Source organism: Clarias gariepinus, chromosome 1 (assembly GCF_024256425.1).
Source record: "Clarias gariepinus isolate MV-2021 ecotype Netherlands chromosome 1, CGAR_prim_01v2, whole genome shotgun sequence".
Lineage (NCBI taxonomy): Eukaryota > Metazoa > Chordata > Actinopteri > Siluriformes > Clariidae > Clarias > Clarias gariepinus.
In genome coordinates this window covers 47,003,658-47,019,338 of record NC_071100.1, presented here as the reverse complement: position 1 = coordinate 47,019,338, position 15,681 = coordinate 47,003,658, and positions in this window count along the sequence as shown.

Sequence of the window (15,681 nt, the reverse complement as noted above, 5' to 3'; positions counted from 1 at the left end):
TCACAACATAAACAAACATATAAAAAAAAAGAAAGAAGAAGCAGCAAGGAGCAAGAAAAAGGACTACAGTATGAACATGAATGTGAGCTTAACGCTTAAAGGTTAGGTGTCCACTAGCACAACAGAAGCGAGTCTTAATTAAACCATAAACCAGAATTTAAATACACACAAATCTCGAAACAAACTATAAACAGATGGTGATGCGATCACTGCACGTGATTCGTGGTGGACGAGACATGAATTCATCACTACGAGCCTGAGAGTGAAGCGCAGAGTATGGAACGGAAACAACCCCACTTGGTTTTCAGGTCTTGAAGCATGCTACTGTAAATACCGGGCAGGGAATCAGTGAAGCATTCCGGGCAGTGAAGCAGGAAAACAGCGACCAGAGTCAGGGACTGAGGTGGCTCAAACTCAGAAGACCTTAAAGAGATCTTGGTTTGAACGCCGCTTGCTTGCTGGCACGTCGCATCCTTTGGTAAAGATGAATTTTTCGTAACCGGCCCATCAAACTGAGCCCCGTTTCCACTAGTCCTGCAGAAATCTGGGTGAACCCAGGAGGACCTTGACAGGAATGCAAACTGGTAGGGACGTAGCCTTTGATGTGGAGCTTATGGTGAAATAAAACCTGGTGAGGACAAAAGTGTCCACTTTAATATAACACTTAAGACACTTTTTATGCATATTTGCACACACCCCAATCATTTTGACTTCATTTTTGTTTTTCTTAATTTACACTAAATTTCAAAAAAATTTTATTTTATTTTTTTCTATATTTTGCCATATTGTGTAATATGTAGAATATTAAAATTTTTATCCCAGTTTAACTTATTTTCTATTGTATTTCTTTTGATTCATATTTATTTCTTATTTATAAGCTTTTATTTTTTAAGGTCACCGGCGGTCATATAAGCATTTCACTGCATATCGTACTTTTTTTTGTCAAAGCAAGACACTAAGGAAAAACTTAATAATGACACCTTAACAATGGCAGTGGCCAGATAATGACGTAACACCTCCTCAAGCATGGCGCAGACAGGAAAGACTGGCCAGTGTTCTCCCGTGGGAAAAGAGTGTGACAGGGCCCTAAAACAAAAAAGAATGAGCATCCATGAGCATTAATACCAAGTGTGAAGAACCACGTGAGAAAGTGAAGTAAGTGGCCTGGCGAATACTCAGACGCCATCATAGTACTCCATCAGTAATGTGAATGCACTCTGTTGAACATTACATCCAAACAGGAAAGGTCTGAGCCGTAATGTTCTCCTGCAGACAGTGCACAAAAGAAAGGTCCATTTCCGCTCTTCGGCACAAGCAAACTTCTCTTTTTTTTTGCCACGGAGAACATTTTTGGAGAAGCAAAAAAAGCCTGGAATCGTTTCTAAAGCACCTGTTGTCAATAAATGCATTACTGCGACAGTGCACTCCTTCATTTCTCATCTTAATGGATTCAGATGGATGGATGCACTGGGTCGTTGTGCACGAAAGAAAGAAATATGTACTTCTACGTTTTTCTGTTTCTGATTACTTCTAACCTTTTCTGAAAATTGAATTCTTGATTCCGATTGGCCAGAAGGAGCCCTTGATCAGCGGCTCTGGTAGTGATGTTGCTGTGTGCTTCAAATCATGAAATTTGTATGGATGTCCTTGTTTTCTTGTATTTTCATTCTGTAGTAAGAGCGAACCCTCAGGGACTGGTCAGGCTCTTGCTACAGGAAGTGGACAGAAAATTGGACATTTTAATAACTTTGAGAGAAAAAAAAAATTTATCTACTGCAATATACTGTAATTGATAACAACTTGTTTCCCAGGTGATCTATAACAAGACAAGTATTAAACAAGAGTTAGTTCCGACTGAGCAATCTTGGATGAAAGGCGTTTCCAGAGTGGTGATAATAGACAGTAACAGCACTGGGATGTTTAAAAATACTCTGCATCACAGGTGCACTAATAACTATTAATTACACAAACTGTTGGGCGCCAGCACGGGTGAAAGTAGGTAACCTGCATTCAAAACAAAATAACTGTTTAAATAAAGAAAAAAATCATAATCTGGTGATAATAAATGGTGTTTGAGAAACGGTATAATAAACCACAAGGTGAATTAATTCGACCATGTACCTATAGTATGACCGCCTTACAAACGTGCTGATATTCATCACAACAGCACTCATGCGATATTGCTTAAATCTAAAAGTAGATATAAAAGCATAAAAATCATTCTGGATAAGAGGAATGTAACACTTATAGAAACATAATAAACTTGCTTTTGGTTCAACAATAACCCCAGTTTATTTCGTATATTTTATTCTTTACATAACACGCATCTGTACAAACACCTGGAGTCTTTGGAGTGAAACGAAAGCAGAGAAAGGAAAGAAAGCTCAGACGTATTGAACAAAAGTGGTGTTCCTAGCCCACTCGTCTTGTAAAAGTTCTTTAGGTTCAAGAAATTCACTTATAATGTTATAATGGCCCTAATGTAAATAAAGCACTTAAATGTCTGTACAGTGTGTCTGCAACTTTCGAGGCTTTTCAACCGAACTTCAGATTTCAATAACTGAGATCTAGTGATTAGCGTATTACTTGAAAACAAGATCGACCTACGATAATAACATAAGTTAGGAATAAAAACATTAAAAAAGTAAATGAAAAATTGGGATGTTAATCAGAAGAAAACTCCCCACTGACAGAAAGGAGCAGCAAGGCTTCACAGGGGAACAGTTGTTTAAAGGGATCCGTGTGATTAGAAACAGGTGTGCATAATTAATAATCAAGAGACTGTGAGCAGGATGGGGGTCATGTGACAATTCGGGTGGTGTCAGCTGCAAAAGTGTAAAATGGGAGATATTTCCATCTATCTTTAGTACCTTGGGAGCACGTATTGTGTTCCAGTCTATGGCAGGGCCCCACGTGGGCATTTACACACTCGCTTACATCTAGGAGGATTCAGCATAGGCAATCCATCCTCAAGCATGATAAGCTTTAAGGGATTGAAGGAAGCCAGAGAACTTAGAGGAAACCCACATGAGTCCTGGATTGAGCCCTAGAGCTGAAAAATAATTACCCAATAAGAAGAAAATTACACTGATCCGCCATAACATTGATAACTTTAGGCCCAGTATTCTGTTAATGCTTTCTCTGATTGAGAACTGTGGAATTAAGAAATCCTAGTTGGGAGTCCTAGACTAAAAGTGATTTAGGAAATCTCTCAGAGCAACTCTGAGTAAGGAAAGTACAAAAACCTTCATGTTAATGAGGGAGTGTGGTTGACCCCATTGCTTGGGATGATGCAGCAATTCAAGGACTGTGATTGGTTGATATTAAATAACCTCTGACCTCTGTAAAGGTCTTAAAATGCATTCCTTGTGAAAATATAATAAAACAGAAAGTGAAATCATAACATTTGTATATAAAGTGATTGTATAATCATGACTACAGGCTACTTTATGCAAAGTTTCTGTTACAGGCTAAATATCTTAAAGGTAATTAAACAGCCAAATATTGAAATCGTGTCTACTTTTAAAGCAAAAACTTTACTTTTAAAGTAAAACAACAAGAAAAACAAATTGGACAGAAGAACAGTGTTTAGCCTTATGTTCAGTGTTTGGAGAATATTTCTTCTTCCTGCAATTTTGTCCTCTGCTGTAGAAAGTCTTAAGCCTCTAAAAAGTCCTCCTCTCTACTCTTAACCATTTTTTTTATCCTTTTTCTTTTTTCTTAGTTTTTAGGGCTAAGATGTCCTGTGAATGATTTTTATCTTTACTAGGATTTAGTGCCAAATTTCATAAGTAAAAGTCATAATTCTAAGGATTTTTCTAATTACTAGAAGCAACTTTTAGGCTTAAGAAGCTTTGTGAATACAGGCCCAGATCAACAACCTTTCGAGGCCAGATCAACAAATTTGGCTAGAAGTACAGTAACATGATGGAACTTTGCAAAATGGCAGTAAATCCAAGCAGACTGTGATGCACTGAGTATTCTGGTGCCTTTCTATCATGGTCAGTATTAACTTTTTCAGCAATTTATGCTGTGCTGCCTTTTCCATGGGATCGGACCAGACAGACTGGCACTTGGTCCCCTCAGACGTAGATGCGACACCATTTTAGTGGGATATACAATAACTGCTAACTAACGGGAGTGGTGGCTCAGGTGGCTAAGGCTCTGGGATCTGAGGATCCAGGTTCAAGCTTCACTGTTGGTGGATTGCTACAGGCATGCAATGATGGTCCCAAAAATGGTTAGCAAAATAGGAGGCTTGCATCAGGCCAAGGGTACCCAGCGGAAAACCTGTGACAAGTATTTTTTTTTTAGTAATTATTAATCAATGTTATTGAGTTCACCTGGTTATGGTGTTGGTTTTGTGGCTGGTTGGTCTATTTATTTATCTAGTCTTGCTACCTGCCATTATAAAATATACCAAAAACTATAGAAACCCAAAGAAGTAAAAAGTTCAAGTTCAGAATTTATGTCAGTTTATTTATGTTCTGTCATTATAACCAAATTCTAGAGAAAAAAAACTCTGAGATACTTAGACAAATAATAAAGACCAGATTTAATTCCTAAATTTATAACCGAATCCTTTGAGGTCAGGTTTATACTTCAACTACTTGGCTTCCTTTGTGCACTGCGACGATCATTAGACTGCTTTCTACATGATGGAACTTCCAGTCAAATTTTGTGCACTGGAAAAGAAACGAGCCCAAGCAAGTCCTGCGCTCACGGCCAAATACAAAATGGCAATAAATCCAAGTGAACTTCTCAAGACCAAAAAATGTGAAGAAGACTCAGTTTATTACATCTATACTTTACACCTCAGCAAAATAATTTTCTTCACATATCCTGGCTTGTTAAGAAGCCGGGGTCAGAACACAGGTTCAGCAATGATACAGCATTTCTAAAGCAAAGACATTCAGGCAGTTTGGCAGTGCTGGCGCTGGGGCTTGCGTCGATACACCAGGGCCATAACTGTTTAAGCAGCACTACCCCCAGCTCTAGCCAATGGTAAGATGAATGACTACTATAAAGTATGCTATATAATTATGGGAGAAGCTTTATCCTCTATCTATACTGTACCAAACTGACACGCTTTGGTCATGACCCCTAGTTACGATTATGAGATAAACGGGAAAAAGTCTGGTCTAAAACGTCATCTGCATAGATAATGTTATGGGGCTCATTTATAAAAAAAAAAAAAAAAATTCAAACTCACATAGACAAGAAGTGTAGATGGAATAAAATCACTAAAGTGAGTCAGAACGCTCAGGTTTCAGAGCGTGAATACAATAAAATCCATATTCAATCTTCCTTCATTCCGTAGCGCTGAAAAGATAAATTAAGTTTCCATCATGACAAGTTAATAACAATGTTAGGCATCTTTTATCCACTTTGTTAAGACACTCTGGGTTAAACGGCACTAAGTGTGGTGTTACATGCCTTTAAGGTTAAAAGGGATTGTTTTATTTTTCCCTGGCATTGGTGCTGTTCTTGCCCCGAAGCTATCCAATCTTCTCATACACACCAGTGAGATACAGTTAAGCACAGACAATTATTATTAACAAAACTTAATATATAAAATATGCTGGCAGCTGTTTGAATCAACGTCTTCTTTTATTATTTAATGTTATTATTTATACTGTTGCAACCTATACTTTTTCAATTAAGTAAAAATAAAAGTATAGGTAATGAGGAAAGTGTCACGGGAAAATAATTTCCAGCATTTCGTTTATTGATGATTTCGTTTATTTGTTTGTTTGTTTGTTTGTTTGTTTGTTTTACTTGCATAATAGTGGCTACTAACATATGGTCAGTAAAAATAGTAATAATAATACGCTGGTTATAATGTCACAGACACACTGTGGTGAAGATTTTGGAAAGACTATGGTGGAAAACCTAAGTTTTTACCAATGCTGACACTGGAGACTCCTTTCAATACATGTGGCATTTCCTTAGAAAACAAATACAGTATCAACAATTATATTTATATATTAGCATTTTTTGAGGTGCAACCGTGCTGTAATGAACTGTTACTATAGTAACCCTAAAATATCACACTGATTGATCTTGTAACACTGTCATAGCCGTAAAACAAAGATTTTATAATCACGTTTAACCTGGTTTAAAAAAATTTCAACTTCTTAAGTGCATAGAGAATTTCTTGAAAAAAGCGAAATGATCTGCCAAAAGAACAAAACACTTTGCTTGCAGTTTTAGTGACATTTGACTAAAAAATATTCGGCTTGTTGTGAATTAATTTTAATTATTTATAGATAGGTTTTTACAAGATTTGGAAATATTTTACTAGTTTTTGCTATAAATTAACACATTATTTAATGACACTCTCAATTTGGTACTAATGGTTATGTATGAAAATAAGCACCTTTTTTCTATTTTTCCTAAGTTTCAAATTATAAAATGAAAATTTTATATTATGAAAATGATTAAAAATAATTACAGTTATTTTAAAACAGGCAGCACAATGGCTTAGTGATAAGCTCTGCCGCCTTGCACCTCCAGGGTCCGGGTTCGTTCCCAAATTGTGTGTGAATGAGTGTGTGTGTCCTGCAATGGATTTGATTGTATAGTATTGAAAATTCAAACAAGTTAGCATTTACAAAACAAAAATTTGTTTTTTAAGAGTTTTTGATTTTTTTTTTAGGTTATACAGTAGCTGTCTACTAATTCTAGCCTGAAATATGAATAATAAACGAATTGATACATTAGCACAGCTTTTATTCTGGTACTGTACACGTATATGTAAGTATAGATGTACATCATATAGCCAATTTCTTACCTAACCAATAGAAACTAACAGGCAGTTTTATTACATTTTGTGAAAAATATAAAACAGATAAATATATAAATATACAGTATATAGATATGCATATATTGTTTGTGTTCATGCTAATATAAAGCCTACACACACACACACACTGAGGTAATAAGACCAAAGAAAACAGCCACAAGGTAATTTTCACTCATTGGGTCCTTGTGATTCACTGCGAGTCCTCAGAGAGCTTTTTTCTGTAATTACTGTTAAATTCTCTTTGCCTGCAGAACTGCAGTGTTTTCTCATGTGATGCATTATCTGTAAATCATTCGGTGTAATTGTAGGCTAAAAAGCTTTCCTCAGTTCATCATAAGGGTAATATGTGAGAAAATGAGGTTGACATTCAGGTTATCTTTGCCCTATAAAACTGATCCACCGCGTACACTGTTTAGATAGCAAACAGGACAAAAGGCTAGATGCTAGCTTCTTCGCTCCGTCTGCTTATCTGCATGGTTCTTTCTGTACAGATCACACGGATGGTTATGAATTTGTTAAGCAGGAATACCATTAATATTCATGTGCTGAGTTGAACTTTCTGCTTTGGCAGTCATCCGAGCTGTTTGTGTGCCTTTAGCGAGCTGCCGTACCATGACGTTAGCTTAATTCGCATCAAGTCTTTGCTCATCATTTTGTGTGTAATTTCAAAATTTGATACAAAATAAAATCTGTACTTTTGCTCCATAATGATATAACGATCTCAATCATTTATGGTTGGTGTTTTTCCTCTTTTTCTTTTTTTTTTTTTGCTTTACACAAGAAATACAAGAATAAATTACCAGAATTAACGCAACCGTGTTAAGGAGCTACACGAGCGGAAATATAATCATCGTTAAACCGTGCGTTCATGTAATCAACCAGCAATGTTATAACTGCATTTGTAGACTCATACCATGTCCACATGTAACCAGGTATTTTTAAAAACAGAATTTTTTTCTACTTCGTTCTTTTAAATAACTCTGTCCACATGACCTCACCGTCTTACTCACAGTCTATACCGCTATATCATGTATTCAGGTACCTGGTGGAAACCCACCAAGCATGGGGAGAACATGCAAACTCCAAGCACACAGAGACAGGAATTGAACCTGGCCAGTAATCAAACCCAAACCCTGGAGGTGCAAGGCAACAGTGCTAACCACAAGACCACTGTGCCGCCATTCACACGACCTTCGTTTTAAAAATATCTTTGTCTACATGAAAACGTCCACATTAAGTGCTGTTAGGAGCATCCTTAATCAACAGGGGGCCAATCAGAAGCCTATACAAAACATTAAGGAGTTTTCCAAAAGCGCAGATTTCAATGACCAAAATTGTGTTTGCATGTGGATGAAAGGCCTAAACCACAGAAAAAAGTCTCTGTTTCTAAAAATACCCAGCTATGTATGGACATAGTACCCAAAGGAAACCCACCAGGAGAACATGCAATCTCCATGCACACAGACCCGAGGAAGGAATCAAACCCTCGACCTTGTAGGCACAAGGCCAAAGTGCTAACCACTACGCCACTGTCCACACAAGTTTCGGTGTCGACATTTAAGATAGTTTTGACATAAATATTTTGTCAGTGTGCAGCGGTAACGATACATCATAGCGGTGTGGGTGATTGTGGATCTGGTCACACAACTCATCCTTGAAACTTTCCATCATTTTTGATATGCTAGCTGATTGCGTTGCTGCTAATGCTCAAGCTACGCACCAAACAAACGCAGAATACGCGAGGCGGCTATAATCGTTTAATTTATACATAGTTAAAAGTAAGTATACTTCCTCCCTATAACCAGCACGTTCATGCTAATTTCAGTCTTAAGTTTACACAATACATGTAAAATGTTATTTAGTACATTCAAATTAGAAATGCTAACAAAGCTGCAGTAAAAACACTAGCAGCAGCCATTTTAAAGCAGCCACACTTTTTTGGAGGTTATGATTTAGTTTCATATACAGTAAATCCCCTACATATGAACATTTAACGATATGAACATGCGTTTTGCGAAAGTTCAATTTGCGGAAGTTACATTACATGTCAGGTGTACATTATCACGTGTGCAGCGTGCATCCCAGGATGTCCAGAAACAAGTGTAAAAGCAGCGGTTATGAAGAAGAAGCGCCAGAGGTAAAATGAAAATGATTAAGAGAATGTAGCGACATTGCTAGTTCTTTAAACGTGAATCATTCAATCATCGGCACAATTCTAAAGGAAAATATCATGAAACATGTCAGTTTTATACTGCGTATAGCCAATTCTATCCTAGTACCTAGACCATGTTTGTTGAACAAATTGGACTTGCTTACTAACGATCTCTCGGAACAGAACTCCCTATGCTAAATTGGCTGATGCAATAATCTTATGCTTAAGTTAAAAATCAATGTTTGAACTACTACATCTGTCCGCTGAGCTTTGACACGCTTTCCGATCTTAAAGGACGAACTTAAAAATGCAAAGAAAGTTAACAAAGTGTCGGGGAAGTATCAAAAAACAGTAACATCTTACTTCTTGGTAACACTGAAGCTGTAGATCTGTCGTATGCAGGAAACTTGCTCGGCCGAAGATGAATCCTATTCATATATTAAATCTTGTCAAGTTAAGGGAGATTGCATGACACCCTTAATCAAAAACCTAGTCACCGCAGACATACCTTTCACTACATGGACATGTGCAATGTTTCCTGCTGTATGTGTGTGCTTTATTACTCTGTAAACTGATACAGGAGGGAAAGATTTATTCATAATGTCATTCAGAACTATGTGAAGCTTATTGGACCTAATGGGAACCAAGGATAGCTTTAACCGTGTTATTCGTTCTTATCCTACTTGTGTTCCTAAGCGATGTGCGGTATACTGCCTAGTCTTCTGCATGACTTCCTCTAACACATAAATGAATTTATATGGATTCAGTTCAGTTCCACCTGAAAACATACCAAATTTCTAATTAACAATGTGGTTGATTACATAAGGGTTGGTAAACAAATCAGATTCTCATCCACCAGATCAAAACTCAAATTTTCCTGACAAACATAATCAGTTTTTGTTTGATTCATAAAAAATATGGCAGTTTAAGATAGAAATCTTGCTTTTCCATATATTGTGGACGTGTTTGTGGTACCATATGTTGCACCATCTGCTTTTACGACATGGATAACGTCATGTAATTATCAAGGATTAGTGTTGCAGCTGTGTTCTGCTCATCAGCCAAACTCTAAAAATGTCATAATTCTAAAGTGGTCAAGTCAAGTAAAAAAAAAATCATAATAATAATCTGGCAAAAACCACAAATGTATAGAAAGATACTGCAGGGATTTTACGAACATTTTAAACGATTTGATTGATTGATTGATTAATGCCATCCACATATAAAGACTATCTTAAATGAACAATATTGGATTTTTTTGACAGTCTACTGTACATGCTTAATACTCTCTGACTGATCAGAGAAATGAGATTGGACATAGTGTGTTTTGAGAGCTCATCTTCGAGGTCTATTAACTAAATGAGGACAGTCTGGGTAGGATAATTGACCTGCTGATTGATTTCAGGCTTTTTTTTGTTCAAGATGAAGCCTCACATTATATACCCATTTTATACTTAGAAAAATAATGGAATTGGTCAAGTTTTTATTCTTTTGAACTTTGGAGTCTCACTATAGTTGATGATTTCTGTTGTATAACCCATTACATCTTGGCAGGGTAGCCGTATTGAAGTCATGGCATTACTGTATAATTACTTTTGACAGGAAAATGATTCCGTATTACTCCATTAGACCTTCATTATGAAACATAATTTTGTCAAATCCCATTCCTCAAACAAGCCTTCAAAGTTCTTTACTAATAAACTTTTCACTGACTGAGGATAGTAATAGAGGTGTTCCTACATCTTACAGGAAATGTAGCCGATTCCATCTGATCCCAACGTAATGCTGGCACATCCCATCAACCCAAGGAACAGTTTTGCCAGTTCCTAAAAAACCCTTTGAGCAAATTTTCCCCATAGATTCTGACCAATTCCACCTGGTCTCAATGAAATTATGATAAATGCTACTCCACCTTGAACAAATTTTGACCAATTCTGCCCATTTTGACACATCTGACACACTCCTAAAGGAATTCTACCCAATCTTGCCCACTCCCAAAGGAATTATAACCAAATTCTATCCAACACTAAAGAGATTTTAACCAACCCTGCCCATTCCTGAAGGAAATGTCCAAACCTGTCCACTTCTAAAGGAATTCTGACCAATCTAGCCTGCTCCTAAATAACATCTGACCAATCCTTCCCACTGCTATTATGTCATTCCCACTACTATAAAGTTATTATGACCAACCTTGTCCAGTCCCAAAGGGATTATGGTCCATCCTATCCACTCCTGAAGATCTCCTGACCAATTCTGTGTACTATTAAAGTAAGTTTAATCTATTTTTTCCAGTTCAGTCTTAAAGGAATTCTGAACAATCCAACCCACTACCAAACTTTGACCAACTCCATATAGTTTCAAAGCATTTCTGACACATCTTCCCTGTTCCCAAAGATTTTTTTTTTTACCAATCCTGTCCATCCCCAAAAGACTTGCGACCAGTTCTACCCACTTTCACAGAAATTCCCAACAGTCCTATATATTCTTGAAGGACTTCTGAACAAATCCTGTCTGCTTCCTCAGAACTTTTGAACAGTCGCACCTGCTCCAGTAGGTATTATAGCCAGTCCTGTGTACTGTACAATCTAAGGAATACTGACCAATGCTGGTTCACCTGAAGGTCTTCAACAGACAGTCTTCAAACAATCCAATATGGTCCCAATGAGATGTAGGCAAATCCATAATTTTCCATAGGATTTCTGAGAATTCCTGTCCACAAGTAAGTATTTTTGACCAATCATTTTTGCTCCTAAAGATATTCTGAGACATTCTGCCCACTTCTGCAGTAACTTTAAACAATCCCACCTGCTCCAGCAGATACTCTTTTTGACCAAGATGAATCAGTGTGCAGGCTTCATAACTGATAAGCACATAAGCATAAAACCTCCTAAAGGGGAAAACATAATATATGAATTGATGATGCTCAAACACTGTAATTAATTGCCAATTAATTTTTTTTTTTTTTTATATAATTGATTAACGTGCTAGCAGTCTTTGCTGTACCGTATATTGCATTAAGATCCAGTTTGGTCCTGCTCACTCATCTCTTATGACTGAGAGCAGCTGTCTCCATGCTGTATGCTGAACATCACCCCAGGTTCAAAGTCGCAGATGTTTCAGACACTCGGTACAGAACGAGTCCTTCTTCTGCTGTTCTTTAGAACTTTTGCCTTTGGGGTCTTTCCAGAAACCTAGACAATTCCAACATGTACGTTTTCCATCAGACCAATAAGGTAAAAGCAATGCGAGAAATTATCTGGATTCTTGATTCCGATTGCTCAGCATAACTACACTAATAGCCCACAAAATTGTACATCATAGCACCCATTTGTACATTTCCGATAGCTTTAGCTTTACATTGTGAATTCAACATAGATATGTCAGTGATACTAATGTCCTGTCAGTATTACTTACTATATCACAGAATAAATATTCGAAACAGCATCTTAGTGTTTCATACCAGCACACTACGCTTCACTATTGGACAAGACCCATTATTTCCCCATGCTCAAGTATTGTCCCTCTGACAGGGCACTGCTTTTATTTATTTATCACTTTTGTAATAGTCCGCGATGTATCTTGGGTTTCCCCAAGGTCTCATTTGATGGAAGGTTCAGCAGTGTTTCTCTTGACTAATGCATTTTTAATGATAAGCTGCTCAAAGTGCTATGCAGAGGTTAGTGTAATCGCCGGCAGAGCTCTCAGGAGTCACTGTGGCTAACTGACAGAGGTCAAAAATGGCTACGTAGAAATTAAATTCTGAAATATTGAACATATACCCAAGGGTTGTAATACAGTAATACGATGGTACATCATAACCTGGACATCTGAAATAGTTATATCTATGACACTGTCATGGCTGGCAATGTATGACGCAAGCAGATTTTTTTTAGCACCGTTGCTTTCTTAGCCTAGCTTTTGTCATATAAAGTTAGGGTCTGGGTTAATGGGTCATGAAAAGTCATGAAAATCTTTTGGAAAAAGAAAGTTTGTCCCCTACAAAAACACCTAAGTTTGTATAATTTAGGTCGGAGGCGACTTGCTGTTATATTGGTTAATTTGACGTTGCACATGCATCAAAAAGTTTAAATCAAATAAGTTGCTATAATGTACCTTAATGTAGACTAATCAGGAAACACTTAAAGCTTTTTCAGTATACACTTTTTAGTGTATACTAAAAAAGCGTGTTTTCATATAATATGATTGAATATTCATTTCACTGTGTATTTTTCTTTTTTGAGCATGATGCAACCAGACTGCAAAGACCGTAAGTCATGACACCTGCTACGTGGCAGATAACATTTCAACCTGCAGCTTGACAGAAACAAGAGTTTCCATTTCCTGCGAGACTGAGTTACACCATAACGTTCATCTGTTGATGTCTGTTGATCAAGTTAGGACCAACCTTCAGAACGAAACATACCTTTAAAGATTTAAATAACTGTTTAGTGACGGTTAGCGGTTTGTCATTCAGGCATCGAGAAATTGTTCAGAAATCCAGTAAACTTAACCAAGAGATGGATGCTTTTATACAGTCGCATTATCACGGATAGCTTGAATCTTATCTACATCTTTTTAAGGTTGTCTTCAACATTTAAAACTAGCACAAGAGAAGGCATTCACACAGCATGGAGAAGTCAGTCGGATTGCAACCTTGAATATTCTGAAGCTTTGTGCCAGAAAAGTGGACGCTTCATAGCTTCTGAGGAGAATATCAGAGGCTAATAAAACAACAGGTTAGCATTCGTTTCCTATATGTACAGTAAGGTGCGAATGTCTTGAGCCCCCCTAATTGTTTTATATTACAAAAAAACAATTTATTTTTGGAACAACCTCAGCAGCAACCTCATTTCCCCTCTTGTTTCTTCCAACCACTCAGCATTAACAGTATACTAATCTCTAACTGGTTCATGCCGTAAGTTATTCATTCATTCATTCATTCATTCATTCATCGTCTATACCACTTATCATGTAAGGGGGGCCTGGAGCTTATTTCAGAAGAGTTTGGGCATGTGGCGGGGTCCAATCCAGCACAGGGCACACGCACACATTCACACACTGAATGACAATTCGGGAACACCAGCTAACCTAATCTGCAAGTCTATGGACTGTGGGAGGAAACCAGAGTACTCAGAGGAAGGAACATGAGGGAGAACCTGCAAACTCCATGCACACAGACCCCTAGGCAGGAATCAAACCCAGGACTCAGGGGTACAAGGCGGCGGTGCTGAGCATTAACTCACCGTGCCTCCTGCATTAAGTTAGATGGGTTTTATGCTTGAATAATCAATAGGTCACTGTGTGGCTTAATAATCAAAAACATTCCTCTGAAACTGCTCAGATACAGGGCATGAGCTGAAAATGAGAGCCTGGAGAACTATTCCTCAATACTACATTTAAAAATACAAGATGGCAAAATATGAACAAATGGAACCATTTTGGTTGGGTGGATCAAGACTTTTTGCTTAATATTAATTAGCTTACTTATTTGGATATCTGTAGTGGTAGTGATGATCACTTAGTCTGAAAAGAAATCGATGAATCCCTAGAAGCAGGAAGTCCAACCCATTATTTTTAAATCACAAGAGTCTCCTTTCTCTATCCAATTTATTTTGAAGCTACCTGATCTCCTCTCATCAGGAAGCTCTTATTGAGCCGCAGTCAGTGGAATTATTCGCCCTATGTGCATGCTGTTCTGAGAACAATTTATTTCTGGGAAGCATATCTACTTTCTGTCTCTTGAGTTAAGGCTTGACTGAGGAAGTTGCGACTCAGAAATCATTCACGTGCCAGTAAATCCCCAGACCATCTAAACAGAAGCTGTGCACAGGTACAGTACTTCATCCTCATGTCTTCATTAATTAAACGTAAAGTTTATTATGCCTTTCCAGAATTAAATTTTTCGTAAAAAAAAAAAGGGAAATTTAATTCTTCGTAAAACATTATATTTCTAATTACATCATCCAAGCATTAGATAAAATAAATAAATAAATAAATAAATAAAGTGTGATAACTGTGGTTCACGCGTTATTGTAGAGAAGTAATATTGCCATTAGGATGCAATTGGCTTAATTGAAATATTCTTTCCGAGTCTGACTCTGTCGCTCAGGTGGAGCTGTGATCATCTTAAAAGCCTCCATGTACAAAGTTCTTCACTTAAGCTAATGAGAAGTCTGCGTGTCGACATCAGCACTGTCTTCCTTGTCATCCTCTCCAAAAGATGAAGAAAAATCATTCTAAAGGCTGTACGAATAATCACCGAGCCGTCATCAAAGCGGGTTCCATGTCTTACACCTTTGAAGCCGTCAGCATTAATAGGCAAGGTCGAGATGACAAAAAAGTTAAAAAGTAAGTTTTTTTTTTTTTTTTTGCTATTTTAAGACAGAGATAAAAATCAATCCTCTCCACTACAAACGCATTCTCTGTTTTTGCCAAGTCAATCAAGAAAAGCTTTAGTAGAATCTAGCAGCTAATCTGCTTTCTTTGTGTGTGTGTTTTTTTTATGCAACATGCTAATAATTGCATAGTGATATTGTGATGTTTTCACGTGTCTCATGGTTTTTTATTTTTTTTATTTTATTCTGTATTCTTTTTTTTTTTTAATGAAATCCAGAAATCCGGCAAAAGAAATTACATTTATTGAAAAGATTAGCTTTAAAAAGATGATCTTCCTGCCAGGAAATTAAAGCTTCCACTACCAACAATAATACTGTGTTTGCTATAG